Source organism: Crinia signifera, chromosome 9, assembly GCF_055691185.1.
Source record: "Crinia signifera chromosome 9, ASM5569118v1, whole genome shotgun sequence".
In the NCBI taxonomy this organism is placed as follows: Eukaryota; Metazoa; Chordata; class Amphibia; order Anura; family Myobatrachidae; genus Crinia; species Crinia signifera.
This window is the reverse complement of record NC_139225.1, coordinates 71,453,554-71,474,909: the sequence shown is the minus strand read 5'-3', so window position 1 is coordinate 71,474,909 and position 21,356 is coordinate 71,453,554.

The window sequence follows — 21,356 nt, the reverse complement described above, 5'->3', positions numbered from 1 at the left end:
CCGACCCCTGTGTTTTGATTGGCCCACAGGCCAATCAATCAAATACAATGGATGACCATCCATATGTAAAAATATCAATGGTCATCCATTGCATAGTTAAGCACTATCGATCATAGGTGCCGATTTATGTTTTTGCTGGTGGGTGCTCAAGCCAAAAATATAGGGGAGTGGGTTCATGGGGACTCGGGCGGCCAGTGGATACTTAAGAATTTCTGTGGGTGCTCAAGCCCTTGTGCACCCACAGAATTGGCGCCTATGCTATCGATGGCCAGTTGCAGAATTGCCATAGATGGCAATGGCAACGATGGCCATCACTAATGTACACTGTATAGTACAGTGCTGTGTAGCACTGCCCCCTTTTTGGACCTTTGGCTGCACTGTAGTCCGGAAACTGAAAGTAAACTCCAGCTTACTGCAGCAAGGGCTGCTGGGAAATGTAGTTTATTATTTGCTTCTTCACTACAGGGCACCCAGCTCCTCGACAGGATGAAGCTCAGTAGGAGGGGGAGGGGTTGTCCTGCAGCCGCTGCGGGGGTTCTGTGTGTTCTGACTCCTGAGCTGACCTGTATATTAGGCCAGATCTGTATAATTCTGGGCAGAGTTATAGAGTGGACTCCGCCCAGCGTTATACACACAGTCACAATTCTAGGCAATTATCCTCAAGTGCAATACCTTAACAGTGTGCTATCACTGGTTTGCCTGTATCTGTTTGGCAGTGTGAGTCCAAGATGGACCATGAACTTGATGCAAGCCCTGTTGTCACACCGAGGGGTGAAACCTTCAGCTTCTCGGAAGCCCAAATTGAGGACATATTATCCCAAGAAACAGTAGAACTCCCTGAATTAGCCCCGAACTTGGAGGACCTATTATCCCAAGTGTTCAGATTGAGGCGTAGGGAAACAGACTTCAAATTGCATAGCGCTTCACTATCAAGCTACTTTAAGGAGTGCAAAATACCAAGGGGGTTTAGAGTGCGAAATGTCCCCACCATTGGGAGGACTAACCCCGAATTTGTTAGAAAATGGATAGCAAAACTGAACAAGTGTGCTTTCGATTTAATGATTCTCGTCGTCGAGGAGGCTAACAGGGAGCTGACTGTTACTAGGAAGAAGATATCAGTTTTCCAAAATCAGTATAAAGAGATTTGGAACACAGAAAAAAATCCTAGTTGGCTACAAAAGCTTGAGGACAAATGTGATAAATATTACAGGGATTTGATCAAGTTCAAGAATCAGAAAAAGTGTGCTGTGGACACTGACTATGAAGAAAATAGAGTGTATAGATGGCTGTATGGGAATGATGATCCTACATATGGTGATCAGAGCCAGAGGAAACGCAGACCCTGGAATAAAAGTAAATCTAGCAAATCTGCCACTGAACACAGTAGCAGTGACAGTGATTTTAGGGTGTCTGACATTGAGGACACAACCCCCATGGGAAGTGTCCCTTTAGAAGCACGGCCCAAAGGCACAAATACACCACACCCGTAGAGGGGGCCAGGGTAAAAGAGGCACGAAAAGCAGCCGTGATTGCTGCGACAAAACTCAAAGTTTAATTTTTAATCTCTCGAGTCGTCCTCTATTGACACTGGAAGACACTAACCACTTTGACGAATTTAGTTGGAAGTTGGAGATGCATCAGTTCTCCAGAAGACTAAGATTAAAGGAGCATTATCAGCAGTGCGGAGCAGGACACAGTCTCCATTCTTGACCCTTTCGTTAAAAAGGTGGTGAGGTCCAAATTTGACCCGATCTCTCATAACAGCTCAATTAAATCTTTTACACATCTGATGGAGGACTCTGTTTCACGTTTCCTTGCTACACCCCGGGCAGTACGCCCCAATTTAAACAAAGAAGAACTCGCAGCATTGAAGTCCCTGGAGGGTGATGAGTCGATTATAATTCGCCCTGCGGACAAAGGCGGGGCAATTGTCATCATGAATCTTGACGACTATCGGAGTGAACTCTTGGACCAACTAAGGGACCCACAAGTTTATCAAAAGCTGAAAAAAGACCCTAGTCCTGAATATCAGAGTTGTTTGGGGTTCTTACACAAGCACACCAGGATTGGTTGATTCCCACTAAAGTTTGGAAATCTTTGTGCGTGAAGTTCTCGAGAGTCCGTATATTGTATTCACTCCCAAAGATTCACAAGAATCCCACTAAACCACCAGGGAGGCCGATTATTTCTGCCCGAGAATCTTTGTTACAACCGGTGTCCCAACTATTGGACAGTATACTCCAACCTATCCTTCCTTTACAGGCCACCTTCCTCACGGACACAACATCGTTCCTATTGAAGATCAAGGAACTGGATAGGGTCCCTGAGGGAACATTGATGTGTTGCCTCGACGTGTGCAGTCTGTACACGTTGATACCACACGAACGTGGACTTAGAGCGATGCAAAGGTTTCTGAGTGCAAATGTTGATGATGCTCAATTTAACCATCCATTATTTCTGTCTCTACTTCAATTGACACTCCATCGTAACTATTTTTTGTTTGACGGGGAGTTTTTTGTACAGCGTAGGGGGTGTGCCATGGGATCGTCTGTGGCACCCTCCTACGCGAATGTATTTATGTTTGAGACAGAATATGATCTATTCTTTTCAGATCCATCCATTAGTGACCATATGTTAATGTATACGAGATACATTGACAATGTCTTTGTATTGTGGACGGGAGAGGCGGAAAGTTTCAACCGTCTGATGACTGAGGTCAACTCTTCGAGTCCATTTATTCAATTGACTTTCACTTGTGACCCAGTCAGAGCTAACTTCTTGGATGTGGATTTGACCATTATAGATGGTTGCATCACCACGAGCGTCTTCAGTAAACCTACTGATCGCAATACTCTTTTAGAGGCGACCAGTTTCCACCCCGTGGCCTTGAAGAGGGGCCTCCCCCTGTCACAGATGATCCGTACAGCGAGGATCACCAGTGACAGGGAGAGGGTGCCTGAGAGTTTGGATAGGGTGATACAAAAATTTGAGAACAGGGGGTATCAGAAAGGGTTACTGAGGAAACCAAAAAACAAGTTATGAGATTAAGGGTGAGATTTAATAGGATGAGAGATTCAGAAAGTGAGAGATTTGGGAAGAAATCTCCAGTTTTTTTAAAGCGGTAATCATTTACACTGCAAAATCAAACTGTTTTTTCAGTGTAAATGATTGCCGCTTTAAAAGGGGGAAATTTACTAATATGAAAAACCTAGTTTTTATATACATATATATGGCCGCTAATACAAATTTTTCAGGCAGTCTGCACGGATCAGTCAGATCCGTGCAGGCTGCAGAGTGTAAAAAAAAATAGAAAAAAATAAATAAATAAAAAAAACGGCGTGGGGTCCCCCCCACAGCCGTAACCAGCACCAGGCTGAAAGTGCAGGGCCGGTAATTAAAATTCAGGGAACCCGACAAATAGGGGTTCCTCGATTTTTAACAACCAGCCCCGGGCTCCAGGTCCTGGGCTGGTTTCCAAAATACGGGGGACAAAATGACATGGGGTCCCTTCGTATTTTAAGAACCAGCCCCAGGCCAAACCAGCCAGCAGGGTAATGTCACAGCCGGGGGACACTTATTATATAAGGTCCCGTGGCCAAAACATTAACCCTACCGACCGGTCAGCCTGGCCAGGGGCCCTGGGGGAGTGGGGACCCCCCCAATAAAGGGGCCCCCCCTCCAGGACTTACCTGACCAGGCTGAAGCCTGGTGCTGTCCCCGGTGACCCTGGGCTGTGGTCACCGGTCTGATTTCAGTGTAAAAAAAATAGATGAAAAACTATTGTTTAAAACTGTGGAACTATGAGTCCCAGCAAGCCTCCCCCGCAAGCTGGGACTTGGAGAACCACAAGTCCCAGCCTGCGGGGCATTAAAGGGCCCGCTGGGTCTTGTAGTTCCACAGTAATAAAAATAATCCAATAAATACACACTGACACAATGAAAATAAAACTTTAATACATCCATTACACACATACTGATACTTACCTATCTTGAGCCCGTAGGTAGCCCTCTGTCCTGTGTCCGGTGTCCTGTGTCGTCCTCCAGGTCCATGTCGGCTGTCCGTGTCGTCCTCCAGGTCCATGGCGGTGTCCGGGTCCGAAGTAATCCATGGTGGAGCTGTGGAAGGAAATCTTACTCACCTGGTCCTGTGGTGAAGATGTCTTCTCTTGGTCCGCCGTAGTCCAGGTAATCTTCAAGCTGCCGGCGCTCCCCGCACTCTCCGCATCGCACTGAGGAGAGATGCAGAGATATTTCATATTCTGCGCCTCTTCTCAGAATGATTCTATTGGCCGCCTAGCGGCCAATCAGGAGCCAAGAAAGTATTCTTCTTCTTCTTCACCGGGGACAGCACCAGGCTTCAGCCTGGTCAGGTAAGTCCTGGAGGGGGGTGGGGGCTGTTTATTGGGGGGGTCCCCACTCCCCCAGGGCCCCTGGCCAGGCTGACTGGTCAGTAGGGTTAATGTTTTGGCCACGGGACCTTATATAATAAGTGTCCCCCGGCTGTGACATTACCCTGCTGGCTGGTTTGGGCTGGGGCTGGTTCTTAAAATACGGGGGACCCCATGTAATTTTGTCCCCCGTATTTTGGAAACCAGCCCCGGACCTGGAGCCTGGGGCTGGTTGTTAAAAATCGGGGAACCCCTATTTGTTTGGTTCCCTGAATATTAATTACCGGCCCTGGCTCTTTCAGCCTGGTGCTGGTTATGGCTGTGGGGGGGACCCCACGCCGTTTTTTTATTTATTTATTTTTCTATTTTTTTACACTAAAGCCTGCACGGATCTGACTGATCCGTGCAGGCTTAAAGCAAATACGACAGGACAATCAAGGTGTATTTTCCTGCCGTATTTTCGTGGCTGTTTCACACCAATTAGCAGCCGTATTATCTATACGGCTGCTTAGTAAATCAGGAACCACCATTCTTTTGAATGGTGATTCCTGTCGTATTCTATCGATGGTGTAGACATTTGTATTTGTAAATACAAATACGAATGTCCCATCTTTAGGAATACGAATTGCTGTATTTTTGGGATAGTAAATCCCAAAAATACAAATGTGTAAAAAATAGGTGTATTTCTGCCTACAAATACACCTATTTTTTACAAATTCATATTAGTAAATTTCCCCCTAAATCGCAATGACCTCCTTACCCCGAAGCCTAGAGCAGACGAGAATAAAATCCCTTTGGTTTACAAATTTTCCACTTCCAATCCTGTGATTCAGTGGGCCACTAAGGCCTTGTGGCCTATTGTTAGTACTGATAAGGACCTCCCTGTGTTCAAAAACTGGAGACCCATTGTGGCATTCTCACGTGGTAGTAATCTCAGGGATCGATTAGTGCGCACAGACATCACCGGCATGGGCAAAAAGAGATGCCCTAATACCTATTTTAAAGCACCGGGATGCTATAAATGTAGTGATTACTAATTACTAATACCCTGTAAGAACTTTAAACACCCACATACCAATAAAAACTATGACATCAGGTTTGTGTTGGGATGTACTGCCACCTACGTGATTTACATAATAGTGTGTCCTTGTGGACTATACTATGTGGGCCAAACCACGTATAAATTTAAAGAGCGCATGGGGGCCACAGGTCCTCTATCAGTTTAGCATTGAGGGGCCGTGACATAGATCAGCCTGTGGCCCGTCATTTTAAAGCATTGAACCATCCCCTGGAATCCCTCCGCTATTTTATGATAGATCATGTTCCAACATCGTTGAGGGGAGGGGACCGTGCTAAGACTTTGCTAATTAAAGAATCACAATGGATTATGAGACTTGGGACTACCAATCCCGGAGGTCTCAAAGAAAAAATTAATTGGAACAGCCTGACATAGTTCTAATTCAGTCTGTTCCGTTTCTAACTCTTAACTACCATTGGGGTACCACGTTCCTGCGGCCCATCCGCATTATATATGTATTTATGTATTTCTGATATTCATCTGAACATTCACACTTGCCATTATTGCTTATTGTTGTTGATATATTTTTTGTTATATTTTTTATTTTTTGTTTTTCTTTCTGTAATATTATACACTGTTTTGCATGCTTTTGTGTTGTACACATCTTGTGCAGTAATAGCCTGTCCATTTGTATTCATAGGGCGCTTGGTAACGGACCTGGCCGTGGAGATGGTCACCTGGATAATGGTGGACCGCAAGCCAGAGACGGGTGGAACGCATGAACGCTCCCCGTTGGCTGACAGCGCGTATCACCGGAAGTACCATGATGACGACTTCCGGCGGGCCGGACGCCGGCGCCTGGCGTGAATGGACGGCTGCTGGACAGGTAAAGGTATTTATTTGTGGTATGTTTGTACTATTGGTTGTTGCTATTGTGCCCTGAGGAAGGGGCTTTGATCCTCGAAAGTGCTTGGCGCTATAGTACAGCCGTTTTCTTGTTTATTCAACTGCAGTGCCTCCTTCTTTGGATTATCATTGATTGATGTGGAGTGCACCTGTGACTGCTTACTTAAGCGAGTGACAACCAGCAGTGGAACATATATATATATATATATATATATATATATATGGTTGTGGGGGACGGTGGCACTCGCAAAATGAAGACACAGGAGACCACTTTCTCACAACGTTTCGGGGCTGTGTTGCCCCTTTATCAAGTTCAAAAAACCAACCAAACAATCGTGCAAAACAAGCATAAATACATGCAGCCTTCCTGTCAGTCCTCCCTGCTCAGCTTCCCCTGGGCGTCTAATGATGACGTCACTGGAGTCTGCTAGGCTGGGATACCGAGAGGTCCCGCCCCCCTTGTGTGTAAACAATATCTGTAACGAAAATAAATACATCAAAAACATTATAACATACAGTTGTGCATTAAGAGACGTCTCTGACATCAATTCAGGCTGCTTTTGAATGAATCTGCACGCAATGTGGCATTGGGGGTTATTCTAGTCCATTCTTTCTGACAAAATCCTTCTTAGATGGACAAAACCATGTGCACTGCGGGTGGGGCAGATGTAACTTGTGCAGAGAGAATTAGATTTGGGTGGGGTTTTTCTTCAAAGTGAGATCTATATTGCAGTGTAAAATCATGCAGTCAGTATTTTCCCTGCACAGAAACAAAATAACTCACCCAAATCTAATTCTCTCTGCACATGTTACATCTGCCCCCCTGCAGTGCACATGGTTTTGTCCATCTAAGAAGGATTTTGTCAGAAAGAATGAACTAGAATAAACCCCATTGTGCCGTGGAGGTGCAATACTCTGCAGGAACCGGCAGGCAGCCAATAAAGTCACCCCCTCCAGCTCCCACAGGACATCGCCTCCACTCCTAAAGTGCTAAGTGCATACTAAGACCCATCGATCCAGTTAAAAAACATTGAAAAAAACAGTCATGTGCAAAACATAATCATGTGACTGATGTGCTGACATAAACACAAACACATACATTTAAATACCTGCTGACAGTTACAAGCACTTCTCTGGGGGGCTTGTTATTATAATGGGTGGCCTATTAAAGTAGATGCGGCTGCGTCGGTTGGTACACCTGAAAATGTCCAACTGTACCACGAGTGGCTCAATTTAAAAAGAAAGGAGCTTGATTTCTACTACCATGGGGTCACCCTGTCTGATTATGTCCGCGATAAGAAGATACCGCGAGGGTTTCGGGTGAAGAATGTCCCAACCCTAGGCAGATACAGTATACCATTCTGCAAGACATGGACATCAATTTTGAACAAATGTTCATTCGACCTCATGGTGGCAGTGATAGAGGAAGTGACCAGAGAGCTACAAGGCATTCGCAACAAACTGTCTGAGTTTGAGGGACTCCACCGTTCCACACTGACGGGAGATACAGCAACCAATTGGGTGGAAAAGTTGACGGGGCAAGTCGACAAATATAAGAAAGACCTCATGGCATATAAGAAAAACAAAAAAGATCGGGTCAACATGGACTACAGCAAACATCTGGTCTATACCTGGCTCACGGGAGGAGATGCATCTACCCGTCCCTTAAAGAATTTTTTCAATCGAAAACATCATCCAATAAGTGAGGGAGGAGCATCAAAATACATTTACCCAATTCCTTGTTAAGGAGGCAAAAAAGAAAAATGGAACAGTATGGAACATTCCCACCTGTCCCAGTAAGCAGACAGAATGAGAAAACAAAAATGACTTAATCCCGATAAACCACTAGCGTTATCTGGCAGATACCACAAACATTATTTATTTATTAACAGTTTCTTATATAGCGCACACATATTATGCAGCACTTTACAGAGTATAGTTGAACATTCACATCAGTCCCTGTCCCAGTGGAACTTACAATCTATATTCCCTAGAACATGCACACAGACATTCTAGGGTTAATTTTTGTTGGAAGCCAATTGACCTACCAGTATATTTTTGGATTGTGGGAGGAAACCGGAGTACCCGGAGTAAACCCACGCAAACACAGGGAGAATATACAAACTCTGCCTAGCATAGGCGAATCTAGGGGGTGGTCCGGGGGTGCACCGGACCACCCATTAGACCGCCGGCCGCCGCAATTTAAAGAAATGACAGCCGGGCAGAAAAGGGCTGTACGGTGCCCGGCTGTATAATCACTGTATAAAACAAGCAGCTCCGTCCCTGTCAATACCGGTCAATCAGGAGCGGCCACCAATACCACTAATGCCGCTCCTGATTGGCTGCCGGCCGCGAGCTCCTGGCTCGCGGGAGTATTGAATAAAGATAGCGAAGGGGCCCCCGCTGCCTGTGACAGTGCTGGCTGTGTGCGTGCGTGATAGCGCCAGAAGAGGGCCCCGTCCCCTTCCCTGCTGTTTCTAAGGTGCCGCGGCAATTTCACCCTCCCCCCGCTCCCTCCCTCTGACCTGCTCTCCCATCCAAGTAGGCGCCGCTGCACTCCCCCGCTGCCTCCCCCAGTCATAACTCACCCGCCCTGCTCCTGGTCGCTCCGTCCGTCCACTGACAGTGCCGCTCCTTGAGAAGCGCTGCTGCGCTCCTACAAAGTGAGTACACTGCCACCAATGTATTTTGCTGGTATTAACCAGCAAACCACTGGCCACCAATGTATTTATATATTATGCTGGTATTAACCAGCAAACCACTAGCCACCAATGTATTTATGTATTATGCTGGTATTAACCAGCAAACCACTGCCCACCAATGTAAAAAAAAAAAAAAGAGCTAGTAATGTATGCATCGCTGGTACAGGCCAGCGATGTATACATTACTAGTGCCACTGCCCACCAGTGTAAATAAATGAGTTGTAACATATACATTGATGGTGCAGGCCAGCGATGTATACGTTACCAGCTTGTTTTTATTTTACATTGGTGGGCAGTGGCACTAGTAACGTATAGATCGCTGTCCTGTGCCAGCGATGCATACATTACCAGCTAACTTTTTTTTTTTACATTGGTGGGCAGTGGATTGCTGGTTAATACCAGCATAAATACAATGGTGGGCAGTGGTTTGCTGGTTAATACCAGCATAATACATAAATACATTGGTGGGCAGTGGTTTGCTGGTTAATACCAGCATAATACATAAATACATTGGTGGGCAGTGGTTTGCTGGTTAATACCAGCATAATACATAAATACATTGGTGGGGAGTGGTTTGCTGGTTAATACCAGCATAATACATAAATACATTGGAATTCAAACCCCGCCCATTATGTAAATAGCCTTATAATGAAAGATTTTAGGCAAAGTATTTTCTGAAAAATCTCTTGCTCTTTGGGGAAAGTAGCTTAGTGTGTACGCACTACTTTGGTAAAAGATATATCTTTCAGAGATTTTGGCAAAGTCTTTTAAAATTAAAATCTTCTAGTGTGTATGGGCCATCTTACTATAAACTGCATTGGTTCTTTACTGGTAAAGTGTTCATGGTCTGCTATCAACCATTACTTTCCTTGACATTGATGGACATGAGGACAGTGACTATTTTGATTATGAATGCCAGAATAAGTTGTCGGCAGGATGAACCATTCTTTAGAAAACTCCATTCCCCCTTCCCCCAGCAATGAGCATGTAATCCCCCCCCCGGGCAACGAGAATGTAATCCCCCATGGCAACAAGAATGAAACCCCTGGCAAGAAGCATACAACCCCTGGAAACGAGCAATATACCTCTGACAATGAGCGTGTAGGTAAGTGGCAGTTATGCGATATCATATGTAATAGGCATTATAGTGTGTGGTGTAATATGTAATGGGCATTACGGTGTGTTGTATTATGTTTAATGGACATTATGGTTTGTGGCATTATGTTTAATTGGCATTACAGTCTGTGGCATTATGTGTAATGGGCATTATGGTGTGTGACATGTGTAATTGGAATTACGGTGTGTCGCATTATGTTTAATTGGAATTACTGTGTGTGGAATTATGTTTACTTGGCATTACGGTGTTGGCATTATGTGTAATGGGCATTACAGTGTGTGGCATTATGTTTAATTGTCACTATGGTGTGTGGCATGTGTAATTGTCATTACGGCGTGTGGCTTTTTTTGTAATGGGTATTATGGAGTTTGCTAAAATGTGTAATGGGCATTACGGTGTGGTCTAATGTGTAACACCACGCCCCTTTTTGTGATGACACGCCTCCTTTCCACGAGGCCACACCCCCTTTTCGTCACGCGGCTTCGCCACGCAAAAGGTCCACCCTGCTACATTGTTTGGTTCTGGGACCACCCATTACCATATTTCTAGATTTGCCTATGCTGCCTAGTTAGGGCCATGGTGAGTATTGAACCCATGACCTCAGCGCTGTGAGGCAGAAATGTCCATTACACCATCCGTGATGCCCAAACATGCGCATGTATAAGTATAAGCCCAAACATGCACATGTATAAGTAGAAGCCCAAACATGCACATGTATAAGTAGAAGTGTACATAGGCATAGTAATAGAATCAAAGTATGGCATAGAGAGCAATGAGCAAATATACATAAAAGTTCATAAATTGTTGATGTCAGCCATTTAACCTGCAAGGGAAAGTTCACACATGCAGTAGCAAAATGTACCCTCCTTTTACGTCTGCCATTTAATGAACTTTTTCATACTTTAACATCCACTTGGAGTGGTAAAGTATGCCAAGCGCAGTGTGGCACCATGCACAAAGCATGGCAAGAAAAATTAGCTGTGTGAGGATATGCGCAACATTAATTGGGGGTCCATGTCAACACTTTTTTCAAGTGTCAACCTTTTGTCAATATTGACTTTAGCACGTCAACATTTTTGTATCGAGCTAGACACTGTAGATCTTTCCATCCACACCCATGCTGTATGGCATGGCCCACCTGGACCCATTACTGACAAATCACTAGCAGAAACCTTCAGAAGACATTGAACAGTTACAGCATCTCTCAGCAGGCATTGCTGTCTTTGGTATTATCTTATATTACTGTTCTGCATTATTTGGATACTTAAGTTCAGGAATTGCCTGCTACTGTAATTATAAAATATCCAGCAATTTATTGAACAAGGCTGTGTCAGGAGTCATTACGAAGCCTTCGCACCTCTTTCTCCCTTTTACACACTATCAGCTTTGCATTGCAAAATAGGGATCTTTTCTTTGTTAAAAAGTATTTTTTATTGAGGATTTACAGGAATACAAGAACATCCTTAATAATGATCCAGCAACATTATTTTCAAAGAGCAAGTAAAGTTGAAATTTTTGTAACAGGAAGGAAAAGGAAGGAAGGAAATAAGGAAGGAAAAGGCAGGAATGAAAACCAAAAGGAAGGAAGGAAAAGCAAAAGGAAAGAAGAAAAAGAAAAGAAAGAGAAGGAAGGAATGAAAAGAAAAAGGGAGGAAGGAAGGAAAAGTAAAAGGAAGAAAGGAAGGAAAAGGAAGGAAAAGGAAGGAAAAGGAAGGAAAAGGAAAATAAAGGAAGGAAGGAAGAAAAAGCAAGGAAATGAAGAAGGGAGGAAAATGATGGAAGGAACATGAAAAGTGATCTAGTGAGACTGATTAGAAAAAGCGATTAAATTACCCTGTGTGTAGACCCATAAGAAATTCAAGATAGAGAAACTGAGCTTCTCTATCGTGAATTTTTACATATAAAAAAGTGAGTTTGGTTTTACTTATGATGAAGTGGCAATCTGAAATGATTTCTCAGTGGATTCCTCCTCAGGAACTTTCTCATCATCGGCAAATATAATGTGGCTCTGGAAAAATGATTCGTCATTATGAACAAATGCGCATTTTGAAAAAAGAGTAAATAAACTCATGGCGCTATCAATGTGTCCAGTGAAGGTATAAAAAAGGGGTACTTGTTTCCTAGAACGGCCACAGTAATCGTGTACCTTAACTTAAGGTACACGATTAACGCGATGGACCCGATTTCCTTTGAAATCAGGTCCATTTTGCCGGCAAAGGCAAGATCGCGTCGGTCGCGTGCATTAACATGGCACGCGACGTGACCAATGCGATGGACCCGATTTTGCCATAGGGTTCAATGTTAAAATATTTTTAACATTATAATCGCGTTCATCGCGTCGGTCTTGTGCCAATATGGCCCATTTCTCATTGTATATGCCCCCGTCATGCCTATAAATTAAAGCCCCCCACCATTGTGAGCGGCACCCCACGGTTGACGCCAACCCGAAGCGTGGCGAGCGTAGCGAGCCCGCGAGGGGCGGCGGTACGCGTCCTCTGACCTTTTCATACCCCTACTATCCACGTCGGCGTGAAGTTGAGAATATAAAGTGTGGGGAGCGCAGCGAGCCACCGAGCCCGAATCGTGGCGAGCGGACACGTATACCTGTGAAGTAATGCGCGTCCGCTCGCCACGCTTCGGGCTCGCTGCGCTCGCCACACTTTCTATTCTCAACTCCACGCCGACGTGGATAGTAGGGGTATGAAAAGGTCGGAGGACGCGTACCGCCACCCCTCACAGGCTCCCTATGCTCACCACGCTTCAGGTTGGCGTCAATCGTGGGGTGCCGTTCACAATGGGGCCATTTGAGCCATCAGGGGGGTTAAAATTGGGGTCTGGGGACAATTTTTTCATTGAATCCAATGTAAAATAGGGTCCCAGGGACCCTATTCACATTTGATTCAATGTAAAAATTGGGTCCATCGCTTCGGTCGCATCGCACGCGATTTGGTCGCATGCGATTCGATCAACGCGATTTTTCCGTCCCGATCAAAATCGGTGTGGCCGTTCTAGGAAACAAATACCCAAAAAGGTCTAGATGCCCTATATAATTGGCTGCAGTTACATTAGATCTCTGTATGAGGTGTGAAAAAATAACAATAAAAATACAGCACAAGGAAACTGCGCCAGATTAAAAACAAAAGAAAAAATACTGATGGTTCCCATGAACAATATAAACAGAGTAATAAAATGTGGTTAATACATTAAATTAAATCAAAATGCAATGCATATTGGGCATGATTCAGACCTTTTCACCGAGCTGCAAGTGTTTGGAGCTAAGTGAGCAGGTAAATTCCACAGTGTCGCCCCACCGAATGCATGCCCCCGCACTACAAGCCCATGTGCACGGCTGCAAATGCATACGCTGGCATGCACACAGGGGGGGAATCATTTACCATTGAATAATTTTGCCCCTGCTTGCAGCAATGAGTAAGCCAAGACTCACTCAGGAGCAGATTTATTAAGTTTGGTGAAGTGATAAAATGTCTGTTTTTTATCACGGCCAATCATTTCCTACCTGTGAAGTTATAGTATTTGATTGAAAAATGACAGGTAGGAGCTAATTGGCCAGTGATAAAAACCAGACACTTTATCACTTCACCAAGTTAAATAAATCTGCCCCTCAGTCCTGAGAAGAAGGAGGTTTCTGATGGCATCAGTGGCCCTCCCTCCCAACAGCTGGGAAATGCCTGCATTTCCTGAGGAACGCACAGAAAACTCTGGAGGCATGTCCCCCAAACGCCTCAGGGTGTCAATCACCCAGTAAGCAGAGAGCTAAGGCTAGCCTTCGCTGGCTGCCTTCAGTTGGACGGCTCGCGCATGCACACTGCGTACCATGCAGTCGAATTTGCAGCCCAGTAAACAGGTCAGAATCGTTCCCATTGTATCAAGGTACCATTCTCAATAGAATAGGAAGACAGAGGGTGACATTTAATGAGATGCAAAAATGTGATTTGTGCAAATTTTAAGCCTAAAACGGCTGAAATCACACTTTTTCCCAAATTTGCATATTTAATGAGCCCCAAAATCACGAAAGTGTGATTTTTAATTGCGCCGGAACTCGCATCCAGATGTTTTCCCATTGAAAAGTATACAATTTGCACGTTTAATGAGATGAGAATTCGGGAAAATGTGTCTAAAAATCGCCACACATGCAGACCAGGTTCTGACAAGCGAATTGGCCAGAACCCTACACAGATCATTGAGATCTGTGCATGGTCCTGTCTGAAAAAATGTGTAAAAGTTTTTTTTTTTAAATGGCATGGGGTCCTCCCTCCTGAGCATAACCAGCCCCGGGCTCATTGAGCCGGACCTGGTTCCAAAAATACAGGAGACAAAAAGCATAGGGTCCCCCGTATTTCTGAAATCAGGGCTGAGCTATGCGTCTCCATGGAGACGCATCAGCCAACCACGCTAGCAGCCTCTGTAGCACTGGGACTGCGCAGAAGAAAGCCGGCTCACCCCGCTGTCAGTGTGGGGAGAGCTGGCTCTGCAGGAGGGAGGACAGCGCTGGACCCTGGTGCGGTAAGTATATTGGTGTAAAAGTGAGGTGTATGTTTGTGTGTGTGATAAAGTTATACTTTTCTGTGTATGTCTCTTTTATTTTAACATTCTTTTTTACAGGTGGACTACAAGTCCCAGTGGGCCCAATAATGCCCCGCATGATGGGACTTGTGGTTCTCCAAGTCCCAGCATGAGGGGGAGATCTGCTGGCACTTGTAGTTCACCTGCATAAAACAATGTTAGGAATGACTGGTTTAACCCTATCAGGCCGGCGTCCACAGCCTGGGGGGGCCCCTTTATTGGGGGGTTACCCACTCCTCCAGGTACCCCATCCAAGGCTCGCCAGCCACGGTACTCAAGTTTCGGCCAGGGGACCTTATGCATACCTCCCAACAGTCCCGATTTCAGCGGGACAGTCCCGATTATCAGGGCCTGTCCCGCTGTCCCACCCGCGGGCGGCAGTGTCCCGCGGTGAGGGAGGGCTGTTGGGAGTCCCCCCTGTCGGCTGCTAAACAGCGGGGAATAAACGCTGTGCGCAGGGGGCTGGGGGCATGGCTAGAGGCTCACAGAGCCTCTGGGTCATGCCCCCATAGCGGCAAAATGGGGGCGTGGCCTCGCGGGGAGCCGCGAGTATAGGCCACGCCCCTGAAATTAGGCCACACCCCCAAAATTTCCGGCGTGCCTCCGGCGCGGGGCAGCAGTGTCCTGCATCGCGCACTTCAGAAGTTGGGAGGTATGCCTTATGTAAAAAGTGTCCCCCGGCTGTGGCAAGACACCACAGGCTGTTGGAGCCCGGTGCTGGTTTCAAAATATGGGAGACCCCCAGAATTTTTGTCCCCCGTATTTTTGGAACCAGGTCCAGCTCAATGAGCCCGGGATGGTTATGCTAAGGAGGGGGGACCTCACGCCATATTTTTTTTTCATGACAAAAAATTGCACATTATCACATTTAATCGCACTTTTTCCCCCAGAATAAGTACCTCATTAAATATGCGAATTTGCTGCAAAAATGCGATTTTAAAAGTGCGATAAGGTGCGATTTCAAAATGTTACCAAAAATCGCATCCTATTAAATGTCACCCAATTTTACAGAAAATGTTTAAATTTAATAAAACACTGTATTATAGTCTGCTGGATGCCGCCATGACACTTGCAGTCAGGTGATTCCAAGTCCTCCATCACAAGTGATGCAGCAGTCAGCTGACTCAGGCCTCCAATCATCACTGGACAGTGGGAATAAGGAAAAGGAAAATCCGGACAAGCAGCAGGCACCGAGAAGAATTCTGCTATACATTGCTGCACCCCTAGGCTTCATACGCCTGTGTCTTTTTTACATATATCACATACCTCCCAACTGTCACGATTACAGCGGGACAGTCCCGATTTTTGGGTCCTGTCCCGCTGTCCCACCCGCGGCAGGCATTGTCCCGCTGCGGGGGGTGGCAATTAGGAGACCCCCCAATCTAATAGAATAGACGCTGTGCGCATGCGCACAGCGTCTATTCTCGTATGAAAATGAGGTCACGGCTAATTAGCATAAGCCTAGTCCTTATTTGCATACGCCCCGGCCCCTTTTCGAGTGTCCCTATTTCCCCAACACAGAAGTTGGGGGGTATGAATCACAACATATAGGGGACCAGATGCATTAAGCTTCAAAAGTGATAAAATTGAGCCAAACAGCCAGCCAATCAGCTCCTGTCTGACATTTTTCAAACACAGTCTGTGACATGGCAGGTAGGAGCTGATTGGCTGGCTGTTTATAACTCTCCATGTTATCACTTTATAAGCTTAGTGCACCTGGCCCATAGTATTCTATAGGTAAAGTTATTTTTAATTGCACTGTCCGATGATTAATTTACTAGATATCTCCCCTTATAAATTATTTGTAGTTAGATGGGAGTGATTATTGCTGAGTACACGCAATATCCAGGACAGTGAATTCATTACAGTGTAGCTATTGTTATGAATACACAGTAAATCCACAGAAAGGCAACAAAAATATAAAATGATACATTTCCATTATTCATATGTTGTACACACTTCTTTCTGCAGTATATAAAACTGCATGCAAGAAGGCATTTATATAGATATGATTATGGGGTGATTCAGATTCATTTGCAAAGCACATTTGGGGGATGATTCTGGTTGACTTGGTAAGATGCGAAGCTTGCAGCTTACTGAGTCCTTGGAACGCCGCCCCGCAGCCCCGGGGAATACACGTCCACCTCTGCTGTTGTTTCCCTTAGCAACCATGTGAAGGGATGTGTCACAAACATCCACTCACATGTGCCCACACCAGGAAAAACTATTAGATGGTCGGCGACCATGGAATTATTTCCCCTGCCTTCGCAAATATAAATCAGTGGAGACTGACTTATATTTGTGGGCAGCGGGACGAAGACAGGGTGGGCGGCTGATGTCATGTGATGTCAAACCCCCCCCCTGACACACCTTGTCCTGCCCGCAATCCCGTGAGAACACCCAGAATTTTCATGTGGATGCCCATGAAACACTGGGCGTTCCCATGGGCAACGCCCGAGCCCAACACCACACGCCCCCAGCTCGTACCACTCTGTGAAAATGGTCCGGCGACAGTGCAAATCACCACAGCCATTGGCAGTCGGGGTTTGCGCATTCACAAACCCCAACCATTGGGGCAGGCGGCTGATTTGGTTTACTGCGAGTGAACCAGAATCATCCCCTTAGTTTGCAAATGGACAAAACCATGTGCACTGCAGGTGGGGCAGATGCAACATGTACAGAGAGAGTTAGATTTGGGTGGAGGTTGTACTTCAAACTCAGTGGCGGAGATACCGTAAGGCAGCCCCCGCTGCTTGGGGGTGCGGGAACTGCGTGGGCACCCACTCCACCACCCACTCTGGAACCCACTCTGCCACTCCCCCGTGCAAAAAAAAATGCGTGGTAAGGGAAAAAAAGGAGAAACAGCAGCAGAGGAAGAATTTCTGTAAACGGGCAGAGCGGGTCCTACAAAGACAGCCGGACAAACATGACAACTACTTCACTTACGTGGCAGAGTGTGTGCACAACATGGCTCCGGACCAGCAACTGACTTTTGAAAAGTTATGCATGGAGTTAGTGTATCATGGCAGTTTAGGGTGTCTCCGAAGTGGCACCAAAATAGTTGGCATGGGTAGTGCACCAGAAACACCACTGTCATTAGAAACACCAGTGCCTACTCCCCCTGCCACCGTACCAGGCTAGTGGAGCACACAAATTCCAACACACAGCCAATCGACACCCTCACAGTCTTCTCAAACCACCAACTATCGTCACCTATATAGTTCTTTACTGACGGACGATCCGGAGTCTCCTATTTTTGAGGATCTGTCATAAAATATAGGCTAGTTTGTCATTTGCCATTGACATGGTCTCAGCTGCAGATATGTGAAGGCCGCTGCTCACATGTTGCATGGCGCACATCAATGGGGCCGGGCCCATTGCATCTGCTCCATGCGCCATGTGTGCCGCAGCCTTGACATATCTGCGGCAGACCTCCTCTGCCACACAGTACCTTATCTCTACTGTTGCATTTATAAAAAGGGCCTGTATCAAAAGTTGCCAGAGTGTCTTTTTTTGTTTTATATACATGCTGCTACCTGTACCTGCATTACCAGAGGAAGAACAGTATTCTTCTCAATCTGGAGAGCAAAAACCAAGTATTCCACTGTTTTTTCTTTTCCAATAGTATGGAGTACTGTGCGACAGACATGGTCTCAGCTGCAGATATGTGAGGGCCACTGCTCACATGGCGCACATCAATGGGGCCGGGCCCATTGCATCTGCGCCATGCGCCATGTGTGCCGCAGACTTCACATATCTGCGGCAGACCTCCTCTGCCATACAGTAGCCTGTACTTATTGGGAAAGTTAAAACTGGGTGATACTTAAATGTTTATATATAGTAGTGTGATTTTTCAAAAATACATTTTATACGATATTGTCATATATTAGCGTTAACACAATAATTATATATTTTTCTATATATTTACAAATGTTTTATATATTAAAGGCCTAAAAAACCTGTTTCTGTCCTAGGCCTAAATTATCAATAAAACAATTTTGTTTGCACAATAAAGTGTACGGTGTATTTTTCCTCCTTACCTTGCAATACTGGTACTGCAGAACCTTCACAATGGCTTTGCAGGTCTCCGGGATGATGAGGCCCAAAGCTTGCGGGGAGATGAGGGATCCAAACTTCAGGTCAGCAAGAGACCGTCCTTTTGCCAGAAACCTCAGAGTCACCACCAGCTGTTCCTCAGCAGGGATAGCCATGCGATACTTGGTATCCTGCTTCTCGATGTGGGAAGTTATCAGATGCAGCAATTCCTGGAAGGTGGCATCATCCATCCGCAAAAAGTTATGGTAGTCGTCTGGGTTATTTTCCCTGAGCAGTGGCATGTGCGACCGAGTTTGACGCTGCAGTAGCCACTGCTTTGTCCAGCATGATCTTCCTCTCCTATGCTGGGCCTCTGACGCTTGAGCTTCAGCACAGCATAATAGAGCAGGTAATCTTGCTGGTGACGACCCATCACTATATTCTCCATAGTGGACTCTGTCAGTGCAAAGTAATGTTTAAAATAGCTATGTGCAGTGTTCATCAGGTATAAACCAAGCCTCACTAGTCACAAAGCAGAAATACACTGGTTTGAAATGGCTGATGCTATTCCTATCCCCTCAGCTAGTCCAGCCCCTTTATTTAAATTTCAAAGGCCAATCTGACAACGGTCGCATGTGTTTCTTGTTAACAACAAAAACCAGCGATCCGACCGTCCTTACAACCATCACGGGCGTATCGGGATCAGATCTAGATCTTTCCGCAAAAAATCTAAATTTTTGCTAATCGTTTCCATGGGACTGCCCGGGAGCTCCCAGGAAGTCCAAGGGAATTCGTTACATGGTCGTCTAGCGGTCGTGGACGATTGTGGTCGTCCTGGTGTGTACCCCACATAAGATGGTCACAGACATGATGAGCAATGGGGTGCCGTAGAAGTGTTTTGCAGGGAGAGAACCAAGGAAGTCAAGAGAAAGGTAGTCAAGTACAAAGCAGAGGTCAGGAATTAAGTAGACAAACTATAAAAACACAAGTCACAATCAGATTACCCAGAGATCAGTGGGCCAGCAGATATCATACACAGGATGCAATGTTGAAACATCTCTAAATATTTAGTAAGGACTATACATTGCAGAACATTCAACATGAGCAGCAGGGATGACCCTCGCTATAAGCTATTACTTAGGGGGCAATTGCTTTAGGTGGTGCTCAGCAGCCATTGTTGCTCGACCCCATGTCCTCCAGCACAAATGGAAGGCTAAATTATTGTCTGGGGAATCAAACTGGTCATTAAAGAATCCATTTGCTGCAATGCATTACTTATTTATGTATTAGTATTATTAGTATTATGTATTTATGTATTAGTGAAAATACATGTTTTGCTGAAAATAAGCAATACAATAATCTACTTATCTTACAGTACAGACCTGAAGGAGAAATACAAACTATACACACATCAAGATGGTGCTTATAGTGTAGTTCAAATAAATGATGGATAAATAAGTATTATATCTACATCACAAATTCATTTGCAATTCTGTGATTTGCTATGATATTTGGAGGGGCTAGTTATACTGGCCCCGCCCTCTCACTGCATCTAATATGAGGAGGATGATTGGTCCATCAGGAGGGTGTATGGAGACTCAGAACCCCATATGTGGGGCATCTTTAGTTTAATATTAAGTATGCTAATTATAGATAATACATGGCGCTATCTATAGAAGAGCAACAAAGCTATTAAAGGGAATGGAGAATTTAAGCTATGAGGGCAGATTGAACAAATTGTTTACGCTAGAGAGGAGATGTTTAAAGGGGACATGCTTAACATGTACAAATATATCAGGAGCCAATATCAGGTGCCCTTTTTTCTGTAAGGAAGGACTCTAGGACACGTGGGCATGAGTTTAGATTAGAGGAAAGAAGATTTCATTCCCTTAGAAGGACAAAAAATGTAATGTCAGGGCTGTAAAACTATGGAACTCTCTTCCTGGTGAGGTGGTGTCATCAGACACAATAAATACGTTTAAAATAACATCTATTGGTTAAATACATCCAGGGGTACAAACAATAATCATAATCTGTCTTTAAAGATATCAGAATACACTACGTATAACAAGGGATGAAGCTAATGGATCATGCTCGCTAAAACCAAGGTTGAACTCGATGGACGCGAGTCTTTATTCAGCCTTAACTACTATGTAACTATGTAAGTATAGGCTACATATGGCCATCAATGGGAAAACAGCAAAGGCTTTCTGGGGAAGTGAATTTACTTGCGCATTTTCGCATTAACTCTTCACCTGCAGCATTAGACCGGTAGCAGCACAGAATAGATCTATGCTGAGCTCCAACAGTAATGATCAGCATGTACCACAGGTTGCAATATTTAATTATAGGTAAAGCTCCAAGTTTATAGCTTTATCCCTATAGTTTCATGTCCATCCATGTCAAAGTCCAGATCTTCCTAAATATCCTACATAAAAACTGTGATCTTGACTAACTTTTTTTAAGGCTATTATTTTGACATCATCATCCTCCATACCTTGAATGCTAACAATTATGACTTGTGGCTATGACAGTTCACTGCTGAAATGTTACTATCCAAAGACCATTTTGAAAGGTTATTACCACAGGCAGCCCAGTAATTAACCT